An 18,650-nucleotide genomic window follows, 5' to 3' on the forward strand; every position below is an offset into this window, starting at 1 on the left:
GCCTGAACCAGAAACCCTGTGCACACAGTTGTTGTTTTCCATGACTCCAGCACAAGCAGCTCCTCCTGCCCTTCCCAGGCATGGGAGAGAGGCAGCCCAACCACATTTTCAGGAGCAGCAGGATATTCTCAATCTAGGAGGGGCAAGAAAGCCCAACCCACCTTTTGCACTTTTCTGAATAAAACAATGACTCTGACAAAAAACAAAACAAAACAAAACAACAAAAACAAAACAAAAAAAAAAACCAAAAGGGAGCAAGAAACATAAATTCAGACTGAAATTAGGATTCAATAGAATAATATAATCATTCAGGGTGAAAAGGACCTCCAAGGTTATCAGTTCTAATATTTGACTGAATACCACCATATTCACTCAGTTTTTGAAGAATTGTTGATTTAGATGAAACTGAGAAAATGTCAGTATCCAATGTCAGTATCCAACAGTAAATGAATTTATTTTAAACCCTATACTAAGAGATTTTTCTTTCCTTTTGAATGTCTCTCCCTTGCACCATCCAAATTTTCTGGTGTAAGTTTTCTCTGAGGTCCTGCTGAAGGGGTGACAGGGACAAAAGGGACAGTCAGGAAGGAGGCACAAGGCAAGAAGCATTAAGTTGATGACTGAAGCATTGCTGGCTCTAAAAAAACAAGAAACTTCAATCTATATTCTAGAGAATCTGATAGGTGAGACCAGTTTCATCCCAAAGACCCTTTATCCTATTCAGCTGAGGAGTGATCCTGCCTTCCTTTATCCCAAACACCCAAGGCATGAATTGGAATAGATGCAGATCAGTTACCTCTGTTCAGATAAAATGAAGATTTATCTTAAAACCAGTGCCAGGCATCACTGCAGTCTCCCAACAGGGCTGGCAGAAGCATGGAAAAGATATTTTTCCAATGGCTCTTTGTCATTCCTTCAGCAGGAATGATGTCTTTACCTATTGTATTTTTCAAGTGTTATCTGCTCATGTTTTGTTTTGGTCTCCTATGCCTTTTAACATTTGAAAAGCTCCTGGGAAGCCTGAAAGTTAAGAGGACAGAGGGCCTGTTGAATGAGATGTGAAATTAAGGCCCTGCACATCAATGCTTCCCACTTCCAGTCACCATTTCAGCTGTGAAATGTCCTTCCAATGATCATGGTGTAGGAGATTCCTGAAGCTGGAAATACAGAGCGCAGATGGATTGGTTGGATTTGTAGCTTGAGCAGTTTTTCATCTCTTGGAAGCTAGAGGAGTGGAGTAACCCCTTGGGTTGATATTCTACAACCTGTAGAACCCCAGGATATTTTAAATTCATTTTACATGAACAGTATTTGAAGCCTAATGGGTCTGTAAATCCATCTGACATCATGTTCTAACTACATTATTAACACCCAAAGTATCAGGTTTTGAGGACTTTCCATATGAATGGAAGCTGAATAATCACAGTTTCATTTTACTTAATTAAATAAGTAAATAATAAACTCACAAATATGGCCATGAATTGATCTCACTTCATCCCATGACCTCTTTGTCTCTTGGGCAATCTTTTAATTTATTCTTAGAAATTTATCCTTAAAATAATTTCATCATCACCATCTTAGGCCATTTGGTTGTGTTCATTTACTCCTTTGATGACAGAAGTGAAACTTTTCCTCACACTCTTAGGAGATTTTAGTGCCCTTTGAGAAATCTTGCATTGATCCCAAAAAGCAGAGTGGGAATCTTCATGGAATAAATTGCCTGACTCTTGACACATGCTTGAACCCCAACTCTTCATCTACACCATAATAAAATTCAATTTATAAAACATTCCCGCTAGAAATAAGCTAATTTATTAAATACAGTAGAAGCCATTATGATATGAAAAGCACATTTAAGTGAAAAATGCTGATGTGAAAAAAGTAATTTAGCTTGCAAATTTTCCTTGGAGTGAAACAAAACTGTGCATGGAAATTATCCCAAGCAAATCTCTCAGCTCTATCCTTCTGATCATCTTGGTGCCTCCTCTGGATTTGCTCCAAAATGACCTTTTCGCAGTTTTCTCTCTCCTTTCTGTTGTCATAACAACTATAGTTCTCCTGTCTTTCTGTAGATAGAGCAGCTATGGCCTCTCATTTATTCCCCGGTTCCAAAGCCTCTGGAAGGTGACGCTGAGTTGTGGAGGGGGTTGGCTCAGACCCTGTTGATATTTCCCTGAAAAACCCATCTCCAAGGAGGAACCTCTTTGTTTTCAGCTGGTCCTGGCTGCAGAGGTCACAGGTTTCTCTGGAGGACAGGAGTGACACACTCAGTGTATTACTCAGGCAGGAATTGAATTACTGCTCTCCCAGGCTTGGCATTTGACTTGGCTGTCAAGTACACAACATCTCATAAAAGGCACTGGGCTGTTTCACTCTGCTGACTTGCAGCTCTCAGAGGCTGCAGGAGATGGGGCTGGCTTTGCCTTGATGTTCAGGAAGGAGGCTTGCCAATAATTTTGAACCAGATGAATAAACATGTGTTTTGTAAGGCTCTTTTTCTACAAATTTAATAATGAGTTTCAGGGGTTGAGGTGAGAACAGGGGGAAGTTTGGATAAATAAAAGTGTAGGAATGTCCCAGGAGGGCCTAATTTGTGTCTAGCAAATGTTCTATGCATTACAGCACTTCTTTTCTGACTAACAGCAATTTCACAGCAAGGGCTAGGAGGTAGTGGATTAGTCCTGGCAGGAGTTCCAGGCCACCTTTAGAATTAATTTTGGGTATGATCTCAATCCCTGACTTACAGAATGACAGGAATAATGCAGAGCCTGGCATCACTCCCTTGGTGAAGGGACAAAGCCCAGAACACACCCCAAATAACACAAAACCAGTCCAAGACAATGCTCCAGAAGGGTTTGAAGAGGGAGCTGAGTGTGAAGGCTTCATCCCAGAAAAGTCTGTGTCCCAGGCCAGGCCATGGCAGGTAAATCCTGCAGAGGGACAGGCAGCAAAGGCAGCACTCTCACAAGCCATGAGCAGAGCAGGGGGAAGGGTTGTCCACCAGAGCAGCAAACCTGGAGCCTTGTGCAGGCACTGCCCAGAGAGGTGAAATGCTGCCACCGCTGCCTTCCAAAGTGTGCAGTTCCAGAATATCCCATTCCAAGTCTGCTGGGATGCCAGGAGAACAGGATGTTCTACCTCAGCTCCAGAGTGAGTTGGAACAGCTCCAGTACAGAGCAGCCTGTGAATGTTTAAGAACAAGAGAGACCAAGGAATGTTTTAGTAAGGACCCAAAGTTTGCAGTGGCCATGGAGGATTCAGAAAGCAGAGTCTTACCCAATCAGCACCAGTTTATAAACAGTCATGTTTAAAGCCACACTGAATCAGCCACTGGTCCTTGAGGGCCAGAAGCACCGAATAACCTGGGGAGCCTCTAAACAAAGAGTTCTAAACAAAGCTTGTTCATCTTCCCAGAACATCAGTGTGGGGGTAACACTTTGCCCATATCTCCAAAAAGATCTGCTCATGGGAAGTTGGAGAATTATAGAGCACAAAGTTGTTCCACATCATCATCCTACAGCTTCTCCTGAGGGACAGCTCCCATCTCTGCTCTGGGAGCAGGGAATGGCTGGAGCTGTGCCAGGGGAGGTTCAGGTTGGATTTCAGGGAAAGGTTCTTCCTCAGAGGTTGCTGGGCACTGCCCAGGCTGCCCAGGCAATGGGCACAGCCCTGAGGCTGCCAGAGCTCTAGGAGGGTTGGACAAAGTTCTTAGGCATGGGATGGGATTGTTGAGGTGTCTGGGCAGGACCAGGAGTTGGACTGGATGATCCCTGTGGATCCCTTCCAGTTCAGGATATTCCATGATAATACATGAACCTGCTTCTGCCCAGACTGTCACAGACATCTTTTTATGAAAAATCCTTTCCTTAGAATTTTTCCTTCTCAAAAGCTGAGAGGCCTCAGGGACAAAAATGTAAACAATGATTATCTGCTGCTGTGGAATGCAACAGGTGGATCTGTTATTTCTGTGATTGGTCTCATAGGGTTGTTTCTAATTAATGGCCAATCACAGTCAGCTGTCTTGGACTCTCTGTCTGAGCCACAAACCTTTGTTATCATTCCTTTCTGTTCTATTCTTAGTTAGCCTTCTGATGAAACCTTTTCTTCTATTCCTTTAGTATCATTTTAATGTAATATAAATCATAAAGTAATAAATCAAGCCTTCTGAAACATGGAGTCATATCCTCATCTCTTCCCTCATCCAAGAACCCCTGTGAACACTGTCACACCCAGACCAAATCGCTAAAGATTGTGGAAGAATCTTTGACTAAACCAAGGACAAGGAGTGTGAGCAATCGTTGCTGTTGTGGCCAGAGCCAACCACTCAGAACCATGGATGAAATCCAGGGTCTTCAATGGAAGAAATAAAGAGAAAAAAACCTCTAAACCTTCATTTTTCTCACTTCTCTGTATCAGATGCTTGCACATCTTGATTAGAATTCAGGATGACTCATACTCCATGGCCCTTCTAATCCCTAAAATACTACCACCACACAGAGCTGCTTGCAAAGATGCTCTAAGGCATAATGAGCAAAGTCCCTGATAGGAATTTTCAACCTCTTTATTAAAATAAATTTTAATTCTTTTCTTTTTCAGACCTCCAGACTGATACGCAACAGCAGCCACTATTTAAATTAGGTGGTGATGGTGAGTTTCTGTGATGTACTGTCCATTATTTTAAATTAAACTGAGAAAAAATGAACTCTTATCATAACTATTGAAAGTGGCTTTCCTTTCCTGTCGATTTACATCCAAATAACCAACTTATCAACCTGGCAAATGTCAACCTGCACTGAGGCAAGGAGGTGTGAAGTTCTTAAGCAGACACTCTCCTTGGGGCTGAAAGGTCAGTGTGCATGTTATTTATTCTTCCTGGGGAAAGATTCTACTCTTAAGTCAGGGAAGGCTTTTACACTATCCACAGAAATAATAAAGGAATGCTTTAACCAAGGAAAGACCAGGCCCAGCCTAAAAAAAGAAAGATTCTTCAAAATTATTCATTTCTTTAACATACAGACAGAAATATATCCAGAGAATAAAATCAGGAATGGAAGAGCATTTTCCTCCAAGGAGTGACCATGCATAAGCTCAGGTTTGGATTCTATTCCTCTTGAGGGAGTCAAAACTGCCAAATCCACTCTGATTTCCACATGGGAATGTCTCTTACTGGCACCTCTTTTCCACCAATTTTAAATACCCTTAAAAACCATCCTGTCCTGGTTTTGGCTGGCAAAGAGTTAAACCACAACACAAACTTTTGTTCCTCTGTTTCACTCCTCCTCTTGGAAACCTGAAAATCCACTAATTTTATAATGAAGTGACATTATGGCAAAGGCAACCCCACTGCCATGATCAACAGTGCAACCCAACATTTTGTTCCTTATGGCACTGTTTTAGTGCAGAGAATTGAGATAGGATGGTGAAAATAAGGAAAATTTGTGGCTGGAGAAGTCAAGCTCCAAGGTTAGTTGGGGAGACAGATGAAATAAGAAAACAGCACTGCACTAAAACACCATTTTTTATGTGCCAGAACCACTGCTTTGAAGGGAGACACAGCAGCAATGCAGCTCCTGCAGTAAAATGCATCAAAATAATCCTAATTTATGAAGAATAAAGCCATTATTGTTGTAACATAGGACAGTCTTCCCCTTAAGCTTCCTGGAACAAATTGGTCTGGTTTCTAACACATCAGCTCAAGGGAAGTCAGAGAGTATCTTAGAATCACTAAGGTTGGAAAAGACCTTTAAAATCATCAGGTCCAACCATCAACCAGAACCACCATAATATAATGTTCATCACTACACCATGTCCCCAAGTGCCACATCCACACATTTTTAACACCTGCAGGGCTGGGCACTGCAAAGCTCCCTGGGCAGCCCCTGCCAAGGCCTGAGCACCCTTTCCATGCAGAAATTGCTGCTGCTGTCCCAGCTGAGCCTCCCCTGGCCCAGCCTGAGGCCCTTTCCCCTTGTCCTGTCCCTGTTCCCTGGCAGCACAGCCCGACCCCCCCTGGCTGTCCCCTCCTGGCAGGGAGTTGTGGAAAGTGCAAATATCTGATTCCTAGATCACCCAAACTGCAAGAGACCAAAAAGGGACAGCCTCTTATGAAATCAAATTACTTCAATGATGCATCAGAGATTTCATAGAACCCTTTTTTTTCAATCAAGCCTGGTGAATTCACCAGACACAAGGTTTCACTAACAAGCTGAAGTTGTTTAAAATAATTTCTTCCCACTGGTTTTTAGCATAAAGAAATGCAGACTCTTCTCCCTTCTCTATTAATTAATGTGAAGTCTGGTTTATGACACACTTTTGCCAGCAACTTCCCTCTTGCCTCAAGCCCCTATCAGGATGTTTATCAGGAAACATTTATTTAATAACATGGGGTTCTAAATGGCTTCCTTTAATGACAGTATTTTACTCATGGTGTGTGAGAGCTGGAACACAACATATACAGATATTTTCTTGGTAATGTGTAACTGAAGAGCTGGGATGCAAAAATCAAGTGAGAAATTAAGGGAATGGAAAGTAGGGCAGAAATCACAGAATCACTCATGTTTTGGGTTGGAAGGCACCTCAAAGCCTATTCAGTCAAACCCCTGCCATGGAAGGGGCACCTCCCACTGTCCCAGGCTGCTCCAAGCCCTGTCCAGCCTGGCCTTGGGCACTGCCAGGGATCCAGGGGCAGCCACAGCTGCTCTGGGCACCCTGTGCCAGGGCCTGCCCACCCTGCCAGGCAAGGATTCCCCCAGACTGTGCTCTTATCTGGGATTTTCCAGACCCAGAGGCAGCACCAGCACTTGGCTATGTTAAACCTCATGAGCCGCTTCCTGAGCCCCTCTGGATGGCCCTGTCCTTGAGCTGTGTCACTGCACCCCCAGCTTGGTGTCTCCTGCTCTGCTGCTCAGGGTGCTCTTGATCTCCCATGGATTTCATGTGGAAGGGGCTACAGGACTGCATTTACAGCTCATGGTGGCAACAGGCATGTCCTTGGGCTGAAATGAGGCGATGGACAGCTCTGCAACCACACAATTAGGGAAAATTTTCTTTTTTGGGGAGTGATAAAAGCTACACAAAGGCTGAGAAGTTGTATTCCCATTCAAAAGAGAGGTCACCAAATTTGCTAGGAAAACCACAATTTTATCTCTCCTCACCCAAGGCTGCTGTGTCCAAAGCTAAATTATTGCTCTTCTCAGAGCAGCACAGCAGCCAGCTGGGACACACAGAGCTTCACCATCTCCTCAAAATTGGGACACCCAGAGCTTCACTATCTCCTCAAAACTGGGACACACAGAACTTCAGCACCTCCTTCTCACAGTTGTCCTCTGTTTCCCAAGCAGCACAGTCTCCCTATCAGTGTAGAGGGTCTTTCCAAGGGAACACTGTCTTCATTGTTGCTTGGACATTAAAATTGTTCTGAGTCCTGTGGCTGGTTTCTTAAAATCAGCAATCCCTGAACACTTTTGATGTATGGTTAGCAAAGCACTTGCCCTCTGTTGCCACTGAGGTCACCTGGGGCTTGGTGCGTCACTGTGGGGGCCATTCCCTAAAGGAGACTCTTTGTTCATGCTACTCTGCCCAAAAATCTTCCTCTGTTAAGAAACAAAAGAAAAGGTTGGACCAACTGGGAGGACTCTTTTTACCCATCTTTTATCATTTCATACACTCAAACATGCCATGTCCTTCTCTTTTCACCTTTGTTTATCTTCAACACAGGCCAAAGAACTCATGTGGGATGGAGCATCTCCAAACTGACTCTTGGACAGTACCAGAGAGAGAAAAATCACTGTTCAAACAACCAATTCTGCAAAGTCTTTGCTCTTTCCTGGGGTCCTGACATTCTTTTTGTCCCAGAGGCTCTGACTCCCTCTCAGCTGATCCCACTCCATCCCTTCCAACCCTCTAGGAATGCAGGGACTCTCTGTCTGCTGCTCTGACTAATCCAGAACATGTTACACATCCCCTGCATTATTTATACTGGCTACTTACAAGTTGATTTTTATTTATTTAAAGTTTCCATCTGTAGGTTCTGGCTCCCTTTCAAAATCTCCCACTTTCCATCGTGTTCTAATGGATATCTGTTCTCTGGGAACATCTGTCCTTAATGGGCCCTGTTAGATGTAACAGTGACACCATTTTCCATCTTATTACATGCACACAGTTTTCTGTTTGTTTTTTAAATCTCCACAATATTACAGCTTCCTTTCATTTTGAAACATCAACAACAACAAAAGAAAAAAATTAGTTTCAAGTCCTGATGAGTTTTTGATTCGCAACAAAAATATCTACACTGGGTTTGCAATGAGACACCTCAGTGCAGGGAAATATTTTGCCTTGCCTTATTTATTAAATTATTAAAACCAAGTTGATGAAAATGTGTTCGCTCACATCACTAAGGGTCTACTGTTAATTCCACTCTTTTAATTTGCTTCTTTCATCCAACTCTTGTAAGAGTTGGGATTTTTTAGGAGCTCCATCAACAGTGGTTCCTTGCTCCTCCCATTTTAAGCCCCAGGACAAGTTACAAACAGCCCCTCCACAGGGGAGTCCAACAAGCCCAAAAATCCCTCCCTGACAGGAGTAGCCCATAAGGAAGAGCAGAGATATTCATCCCACGAATGAACTTCCAACTGACCCCAAAGACTTGCAGCTCACTCACTTTCTTAACAAAAAGGGTTTCTATTTTTCAGGCCCTGCTGTGAAACTTCCATAACTAAAGTTCATGGAACAGGAACAGGTTGCCCAGAGAAGCTGTAGCTGCTCCTAGATCCATGGAAGGGTTCCAGGCCAGGCTGGACAGGGCTTGGAGCAACCTGGGATATTGGAAGGTGTCCCAGCCCAAGGCAGGGGACCTTTCCAACCCAAGCCATTCTGGGAGGATTCCTTGATGATGATTATTCTGGAAGAGGCATCTTTTGTATTTTACAGCTCTTGCCTGGTGAGCAGCAATGCCCAGCTCAGCATGCATCACCCATGGGTGGAATTCTTCCCTTTGCATCCACCTCTGGAGGATTTCACCTGCCACTACCTTGCCCAGCAGTTAATTCTGCCTCAATCCTGCTGCAGTTTGCCACAGTCAGCACTCAGCTAGCTGCAGTGCTCTGGAGGAAGCACTGGCAGCACACCCCGTGCTCATTTCGCAGCTCATTTATCAGTTGAGTATCACAGGTTTGTGCAGATTCCTTGGAGACTGTGCTGCTGTCATCCTCTCACTCAGGAAACTGCTCAGTTACTGCAACCTTCTGTTTCCTATCTTTTTGACCAAATTTTTTCACTTATTTGTAGAGCATTCCTTTTCTTTCTCATCCCTTTGGCTTTAATCCCAAATCCTCAGAGGGTTAGACACAGCACAGCACACTTGTGATGATCTACTCCTGTTCCACTGATGAAGACCCATTTTGGGGCTCATTTGCTCCTTTTAACTATCATTTGGTATCAGTCTGGGCATGCTACTCTGCAGGTAGGGCTGTGCTAACATTTTCCATCCCTGGCAGTGCCCAAGGCCAGGTTGGACAGGGTTTGGAGCAGCTTGGGACAGTGGAAAGTGTCCCTGCCCATGGCAGGAGCATGGAACTAGAAGAGCTCCCACTGGAACTCCCCTTAGGAGGGCTCTGCCCCATCTCTGTCCCAGTAGCTGAGTTGCTGCAGTTCCCCTACCCTAAATGCAGGTTTTCTCACTCAAGGAACAGGACTGCTCACTTACAGCCTGAGATCCACCCTGGCCGGGTTCCATTTTTTGGTTTGTTTGGGGATTTTTGGAGAGGAGGAGGCAGATGGGCTGGTTCCACAAAAATCAGTTCCAAGGCTGCTAGTCTGGCACCTTCCTCCTACTCTCCAGGCAAGGTTGGCTTCACACCTGCACCGATTCACACTTGATGGAATCAGGTTCAGAACTTGATATTTTAGATCTAAAATTTTATTTATTCTGACTTTATAACATACCTAGGTTCTGAACTATTTTGAGGAAATGGCAGCTCTTGGAGGAACAGGTGTCCTGGCAAATTCTGGAGTTGTGAAAGCTTCAGCTACGTGCTACAACCAAACACTTTCCTTGAAAAATAAATTGAACTTCCATATGCTGAAACTCTTGTTTACAGCAGTCCTCTGCTCTTAGTTCCTAACACAATGGCTTTTGATTAATAAATTTTATGCTGCATTTATTCCACTAATCCATAAAGTCAACAAAATTCTTTTGTGCAATTCTTGTGTCCTTCACAGCATTACAGCAATTTCAAAACCTGCATCAAAGACCTTGTGCCAAGGTCACTTAAGGAGTATTAGGGAGGGTTCTTCATGAGACCTGTCCCTCAGGAATGCTTCTGATTCCTCCTCTGCACCTGGAGCTCACCTCATCCTGTCCCAGTCCCCTCTTTTCCAAGCTCCTTATCTGCCTTAGCCAGCTCCTTATAATTCCTGTATTAATCTGTGCCATCTCCGCTTTCAATAATAATTTCCTCTGGGATCTGCACTGAATAAATGCTGCCTATAAATCCAGGGAACTTAAGCCCCCTGCAACTCTGTAGTGTGAGATGTTCACTGGCTCAGCAAAAAGAACCAGCCTGGTACTCAGATCAAATCACCTGCTGAGCACAATTTCCCCTTTTATCCCACTTTTCACTCAGGACCTTCTGGATTACTCTTTGTTCCAAACCTGACCTCAAACCTGCTGATCTGCATGGACTTTCCAGGATCTCCTTTAGCCCAGTATTCTCACATCAGAATGCAATCTATTCCCAGATGGAAATAAACATTAAAGGTTTTTGCTAGGGAGCAGAGATAACAATTGAAAAAGTGATGGATTCGCTTTCTCCAAAGGAAGTTGCTAACAAAGCCAAGAGCTTTGCTATGCTTTAGTCAAATAAATCACACAGACTCAGCAACAAAAAATCCCAACTAAAAGGAGAATTGGAATTGAAGGATGATTTTCCAGCTTCTTCCCTTGACAGCAGCATTAAACTGATGTGGATGCAGAAGGAGACCTGCCCTGACAATTTCTTTGTCAAGAATTAGTTCCTGCCGTTCGAGAACAACTGTTTCATATTGCTCATCAAGTTTTGAATCTTGATCTGAATTTTTCCTAGGAAAAAAACCCCTTTTTTTTGTTGCAGTTTATGTTGGCACCCAAGTTCAGTGGCCAGAAAAAAGAACCTTCCACATTTCCTCCTCCTACTCCTCCCCTCCTGCCACTCTGTGTTCAAAATCCCAGCCAGAATTCAAACACAACTTGAGGGGAAATAATCCTGGTCATGAGATGTGCATTCCCAACAAAACCAAGCCTCTGTTCCCTGTGGCCCAGCAGAGCTGCTGAGCCCATTTCCATCTTGTGATTCCAATCAACAAAATTTTCAGTGTCACCGAGTGTGCATCAGCCAGCATTCCAGAGGGACACATTTTCCCTCCTTTCCCCACCACATTTTCAAAGTTAGTAATTTCAAAGGCATGACCTTCACCATGGAATCATGGAAACATGGTTCTCATTGTTTGTCTGTACAGACATCCTAAAACATTCCTGAATTTAACACCAGGAAGTCAAAAGTTAAGGAATACAAAGAAACAAGAAATAATGTCGTTTTCAGGAAGTGCAGTGGACAAATTGGCAAAAAAAAAAAAAACATCCAGAGATGAGCTCAGCCTCAAGGAACACAGATTATTACAAATATTCAAGAGAGAATTTTGAGAACAATTTCCAGCAAAAACATGCTTACATTAAAAGGAAATTATCACAGTACCTTAACTGCACTTCTCAGCCATAGCTGTGGAGATTATATGTTGATCACCTGGAAAATGAAAAATAGAAGATTTATGATATTGTTCATATCTTAATTACTGTTTAAGAAGAGCAACTAATCTGACACATTTTGCTTTATTTAAATAGTTTTCACTCCCCAAACAAACAGAGAAGAGCAGAACACATAGCTTTCAATATCAGCTGTTTTATTCCTGATAAAGGCAGCTTCAGTAAGAAAAAAAACAAGAAAACAATGCCTGGGGTTTTCATTAAAGTAGTTTACATATTTTCATGAAGGCTGTCAACGTGGAAACCAGGGAGAAATTCATAACAAGCTTTATCCTTCTAAAATACCTACCCTAAAACACATCAGGCACTTATCTGTAATTTGTTTTGAATCAAATATATACTCTGCCCTTCCCCAAGATGAAATATTGAACAGGAAAATCTCTGACTGGCTCTTTCCAGCTCCTTTTTGCCATGTGCTTGTGAGTTATCCCAGGGACAGAGAACACAAGTGGGGGGTGCAGGGGTATTTTGGGGCTGCTTCTCCAGTGTTTATCCAACTGAGACTGTGCCATGGAGGAATTCAGGAAAATTCAGGAAGCATTTAAACTTCCAGGCATGGACTGGGTTGGAGGTTTCCCCTTTCTCCCAGCACCAACGGAAATACAGGGCAGAGACCCCAGGCCTCTAAACAGGGAGAGAGACCCAGAATAGTGGGAAGTACCTTGAAACTTGTTATTGAGGGGCTTGAAAATCAAATTATCCAGGTGCTGGGCTCATTTCACCTTTTTCTTTTGGGAAAATCCATATAATACATATAATTCCTTCCCAATCTCCCATCCATCCCTGCCCTCTGGCACTGGGAAGCAATTCCTTGTGTCCTGTCCCTCCATCACTTGTCCCTAGTTCCTCTCCAGATCTTTTATAGGCCCTTTAGGCCCTGGAAGGGGGTCTGAGCTCTCCCTGCAGCCTTCTCCTCCCTAGGCTGCTCAGCGCAGAATATTCCATTGGAATTTGCCAGCTCACCATGCTCTCCAAGCAGAAAAAAGGAATATTAGGCACACATAGTTTGCTTTGCAATAACCCAGCAAAACCTGCTGCCTTATTCTGAGGTGGAATAAATCCACACCACATTGGGCAGTGAGACTTAGGAGATAACTCCCAGCTTTGAAGGCTGATAGAAATTTGGGGAAATATGTGCATGTTGGGTGGACTTCCAAGAAAATATTCCATAAAGGGAAACAACACGATATTTTCATAGCCTTCAGAATGTAACTGAGTATAAATGGGTAAAGCCTAATTAACAAGACACCAGATGTGTGTGGGAGTGCATCACTCTTCCCAGGTCTGCTTGACCAAATCATTTATCTCTTCTAAATATAATTACATATATATACACAAAAAGAAGAACTACATCCAGACAAAAATAAGTCACAGACAGCACGCAGTTCATTACAGCAGATATTTGTTTGTATTTCTGAAGACATCCAACAGTTCTAATATATTTGAAAAAAGAATATGTGTTTCCAGCATAGAAATATTTTGCTGAAACTTCCACCTGAAAGAATACCTATTCTCTGCTTTAAACAGAGCTGGAGAAGAGAAGGCTCCAGAGAGACCTCCAAGTCCATTGCAGTGCCTAAAGGGGCTCCAGAAGAGCTGGAGAGAGACTTTTCCAAGGGATGGAGGGACAGGACACAGGGAATGCATTCCCAGTGCCAGAGGGCAGGGCTGGATGGGATATTGGGAATTAGGAATTATTCCCTGGCAGGGTGGGCAGGCCCTGGCACAGGGTGCCCAGAGCAGCTGTGGCTGCCCCTGGATCCCTGGCAGTGCCCAAGGCCAGACTGGACTTTGGGGCTTGGAGCAGCCTGGGATGGTGGAAGGTGTGCCTGCCCACGGCAGGGGTGGGATGGGGGGGGTCTTTAAGGTCCATTCCAAAATTGAGGATGGGATGGAAGATGCTCTGGGCTGTGTGAAACACAGGTACCTTCTGCCAGCAGCCTGGTCACCTCTGGATTCCACCCCCAAAAAATCCACACTGCTAAGGCTGCAATTGCTTTGCCCAGGGAATTCCCAGTCCCTCAGGCATGGATGAGAGGTACTAAATGAATTCCACTGCCATGACAACAGTGTTTCCTCCTTGCTTTACTCAGAGATTAATGCCCATTGTCAGCAGCTTTTATGATAAATGATCGTCATTGTGAATTTTGGTAATGAAGATGCATCATGCTGTGTGTTGTTCACACACTGCAGAACACTTCTCCTCTAATCAGCAAGGGCTTGGAGTTCTAGAGATTGTTTTGCAGAAAAAAACCCCAGGCTGTTGGGATGGGAATTGGTTTGTATTTTAATGCTGGAAATAGAGCCAGAGTCTTCAATTCTGAATTTCCCTGGAAGGTGATGACAGAACTTTGGGCTTTGTGTGAGAGGAGCAGGTGAAAGCAAGAACTGCTGGACCCATTTCATCCAAACTATATATAATTTTGGGGTTTACTTTGGGTGTTACACCCTCCCTGGAAAGGATCAGTCACCCCTTTGGGCTCTCACACCCCTGTTAGTGGGAGCAGAGCATTTGGTGCCCACTGAACACAAAATCTGCTTTGGTTTCCTCATTCACAGGCACAAAACCACACAGAATTGACCCAAAATTCAATAAACAAGAATAAGCACCAATGGCATTAGAATAATTGTGCCATATTGTGCTCATGTTCCATGCTGAAATTAAAGAATAATATAACTTCCACAATTAACGCCCATCGTTAAATCTGAAGCGTTATTTTGGTGCATTCCTAAGATTCTCATTTTTGAGGGAAGCCTTCTCCTTTTTAAGGGCCAGGGAGATGATGAAAGGGATGGAAAGGCTGGGAGATCTGGAAGCATTCCCCTGGAGAAGAGAAGGCTCCAGAGAGACCTCCAAGCCCATTCCAGTGCCTAAAGGGGCTCCAGGAGAGCTGGAGAGGGACTGGGGACAAGGGATGGAGGGACAGGACACAAGGAATGGTTTCCCACAGCCAGAGGGCAGGGCTGGATGGGATATTGGGAATGAGGAATTGTTCCCTGGCAGGGTGGGCAGGCCCTGGCACAGGGTGCCCAGAGCAGCTGTGGCTGCCCCTGGATCCCTGGCAGTGCCCAAGGCCAGGCTGGAGCACCCTGGGACAGTGGAAGGTGTCCCTGCTCATGGCAGGGGTGGGATGGATGGGATTTAAGGTCCCTTCCAACCCAAAGCACCCTGGAATTCTGTGGGAAAAGCTTAGGTGCGTTCAAAATGCAGTTTGGCAGCTCCATGCTGGAAGTGTCCAAGGTCAGGTTGTATGGAGCTTGTAACAGCCTGAAATAGTGGAAAGTGTCCCTGCCCATGGAACTGGATGAGCTTTGATGTCCCTTCCAACCTCAACCATTCCATGATTCTCTGATTAAATAGTGGGGTTGGAAACTGGATTATGGAAATGGGGTGAGAGGTGGGGAAAGGTTTAGGTTTAAAGTCAGGGCTCTGGGGTTTTGGTGCTTGCACCTTTCCAAAAAGGCCTCAAAGCTCCCTGCCAGTCTGACCCTACCTGAACCCTCCTGCCCTCCACAGGCACCATTAGTTGGGAATTTAGAAAAAGATCACTTTGTTCGTTTCTTGGCCCTGCCCTATTTGTTCCTACCTGAAGTTTACTTTTTTCTCCCCAGCATGACATTTCCACTCGGCCTCCTCTCTACCCAGAGAAGTAACTCATGCAAGCACTCAGAAATGTAAAAAACCAGCATGAAGACCAGTATTACCTCAGCTAAGGAAAGCAAATTCACATTTTTCATGAAGCAAGACTCCTAAATCTCTCCTGCAGCTTTGAAAATTACCCTCTTCATTTTAATTAGGCCAGTGTTACCTGTAATGATGCTTGCAGTGTGTACATTTTCCTCTATCACCCCTAGCAAAATCCATCTCTGTATTCTCTCAGTTGCTCACCCGGCCTTTTGATGCAGAATTTTAGAAATTTTTATCCCTAACTCAAGAACTTAAAGAATACTGATCAGGCCTTGAAATATTCACAGAATATTTCTGCTTTCTGCAAGGACAAATCTCTCTCATTTTTTGCTGCTTGCAAGGCACATTCATGAACCAAAATTGGTTGGGGTGGGGGCAGCAGAATTCCTTGGCTTTCAACATTTTTTCTCCTTGCCTGCAGCAAAAACCAGGGTTTGGTTTTCCCTTAAAATTGTATTAAAAGATTTCAGCAGAAAAAAACACAAATGCAACTATATCCTCTAGAAATAATACAACTAAATACTCATCTGCTCCAGGTTTCAGTTATAAATATATGCTCATATATTACAAATTTACTGGTAAATATACACTCAAATCTACACAAATTTACTGGTTATAAAGAAATAAATACAGATTTTGTTCCTAGCATCTCTTGGAAAACAACCATCTTCCAAAAAGGGTCCATCAAACACTACAAATAAGTAAAGGATACTAGCCTGGCATTTTTATTAAAAGTTTTCTTGTCAAATCGAAGCCATGAAAATCTGATTTACTGCCAACTTTTTTGTGGAAAAATCAACCCAGTCATGTTTTTCTTGGCAATGGGAAGTAAGCTTGAGTCAAAGTAAGATTTGTTTTAGCATTATTTCATGTTTTCTGAATACATTTCATATATATTTATGTCTGCCTCTGTTTCTACTGCATGGAAATGCTTCTCTCACCCAGCTGGTGGAACTTGCTTGGCTGCACATGGGAGCAGTGATTGAATTCCAAAATGAAAATCTAAGTTTTCTTTTCTGTGCTCTTTGCCACACAAACTCACAACTGCATTTCAAGTGTATTTAAAGAATTTACTGCTTATGATAAAATTAAACCTCCAAAGCAGTTTTAAAAAGATGTAAGGATTTTTTCCTAAAGGCAGTTTGTTCAAAATTCCACAGCATTGAGGAAAATGTTTGGTTTTAGGGAGTTCAAGCTGCTCAAGGTGGAACCTCAGAGTCCAGTGTGACATTCTGATAAATCAGATCAGAAAAAGGAATTCAATAAGGCACTGAACTTTCCAGATTTTTGAAAACTTGATATGTGGGAGGTTCATAACCCACCCAACAGATGACAGGGATGCTCTGCTGCAAGATGTCAAGTGTGATAGCCTGGCCAGGAGTTAAGAATTCCAAGAAGTGAGGATTTGAACTGCTTTTGTAGAAGCACACATTGGTTTGGCTTGGAAGGGACCTTAAAGACCACCCAGTTCTACCCCAGCCTGGCCTTGGGCACTGCCAGGGATCCAGGGGCAGCCACAGCTGCTCTGGGCACCCTGTGCCAGGGCCTCAGCACCTTGACAGGGAACAATTCCTTCCCAATATCCCATCCATCCCCGCCCCCTAGCAGTGGGAGCCATTCCCTGTGTCCTGTCCCTCCATCCCTTGTCCCAGATCCCTCTCCAGCTCTCCTGGAACCCCTCTAGACCCTGGAAGGGGCTCTGAGCTGTCCCCAGAACCTTCTCTTCTCCAGATGACCACTCCCATCCCTGGAATGTGGTGTGCAGGTAGCACAGGGGCACTGCCTTGCTCCTCCCCATCATATTCCTTTTGGAAGATCTCTTAAAGCACAAAAGAAATGGGTCCTCCAACAAGGAGCACTATTGTATTTGCTGGGAAATGCCCTGACAAAGGCAGGAATGATGCATCTGACTCCATGTTCTCAGAAGGCTAATTTATTACTTTATGATACTATCTTATATTAAAGAATACTAAACTAAAGAACACAGACGAGATACTTACTAAATGCTAAAAAGATAATAATGAAAACTTGTGACTCTGAAAAGAGTCTTGACGCAGCTTGGCCCCAACTGGCCAAAGAGTGAAAACAACTCACAGCAGAATCCAATGGAACAATCACCTGTGGGTAAACAATCTCCAAACACATTCCACATGAGCACAACACAGGAGAAGCAAATGAGATAATAATTGTTTTCCTTTTCTCTGAGGCTTCGCAACAGAAAAATCCTGAAGAGTTTTTTTAGAGAATGTGAATGCAACAGAGGACCCCAATGGTTTGACATGAGGAGAAACATCAAAAATACATTTTCTCTAGCTAATCCAGGCTGTAATGTCTTTAGCTCTCTTAATCCTGACTTCTTTCTAAGAGGAGAAAACACAGTGAGAGCCCTTTGCTCTGCAACCTTGTATTCATCAGGAAGCTGGAGAGAAACCCAGGGAGAGGCAGAACTCGTGGGTCTGTCCTCAGCAGCTCCAGCTCTGCCAAGTGCCAAGCTGGCAGTGCCCATGTGTGTCCCTGCCCACGTCCAGCTGCTCCTCACTCTGTTCTGGCCAGGCTCCCACGCCCCCAGCCCTGCTGGGAGCATGGACCACGCACTGCTCCAAATCTGCTTCCACCACAGCCAAAGGAGTGGAAGGGATGGGTTCATCTGGGAAGAAACCCTGGAAGCTCCACAGTTGTGGGGTTTGGGGAGGTGGGAATGCAGGGACAGTGGTGGGCAGCTGCATACTGTCTTTCTCAGCACAGACAGGGAGAAACTGGGAACAGGCCTTGCACTCTGGAAAGATGGGGTAGCTACCCCTCAATGTGCATTTCAAACCTCAGTCCTCAGGGGAATTTAGGTCTGCACCAGATTCAGGGTTCAAACAGATCCACATTTCTGCAGTTACAAACTGACTGCAAGAGGCACCACATGCAAAACCCACACAGGACAGGAAAAGATTTGGGATTTATCTGTGCAAACACAGAGCTGCAGCTGCTCCTGGGCCATAAACACAACGCTGTGGTTTCAGCCCCAACCTGGGCTCAACCAGAGCATCCATGTCACAGACACAATCCCTCATTTACATTCTGGGTGTTCCCAGAGCTCAGAAGGAGTTTTGAAATAGGACTGCCATGAACTTTCAAAACATAATTACACCGTGCTTTTTAAACAAAGGGATGCTC

General features: G+C 44.0%; 1 protein-coding gene across 1 annotated transcript in view; it reads right to left on the reverse strand.

The window, feature by feature from the left end:
• The window catches only part of PCDH15 (protocadherin related 15), a 644,997-nt gene that overhangs the window by 371,240 nt on the left and 255,107 nt on the right, over window positions 1-18,650 (reverse strand). The window contains exon 4 of the mRNA XM_054288317.1: window positions 11,730-11,777. The gene's annotated coding sequence lies outside the window, so the exon portion shown is untranslated. The remainder of the gene's footprint in view (window positions 1-11,729; window positions 11,778-18,650) is intronic.

This window comes from Melozone crissalis, unplaced genomic scaffold (assembly GCF_028551555.1).
Source record: "Melozone crissalis strain CALT ecotype California unplaced genomic scaffold, PUWL_Pcris_2 ptg000062l_1, whole genome shotgun sequence".
NCBI classification, from domain to species: domain Eukaryota; kingdom Metazoa; phylum Chordata; class Aves; order Passeriformes; family Passerellidae; genus Melozone; species Melozone crissalis.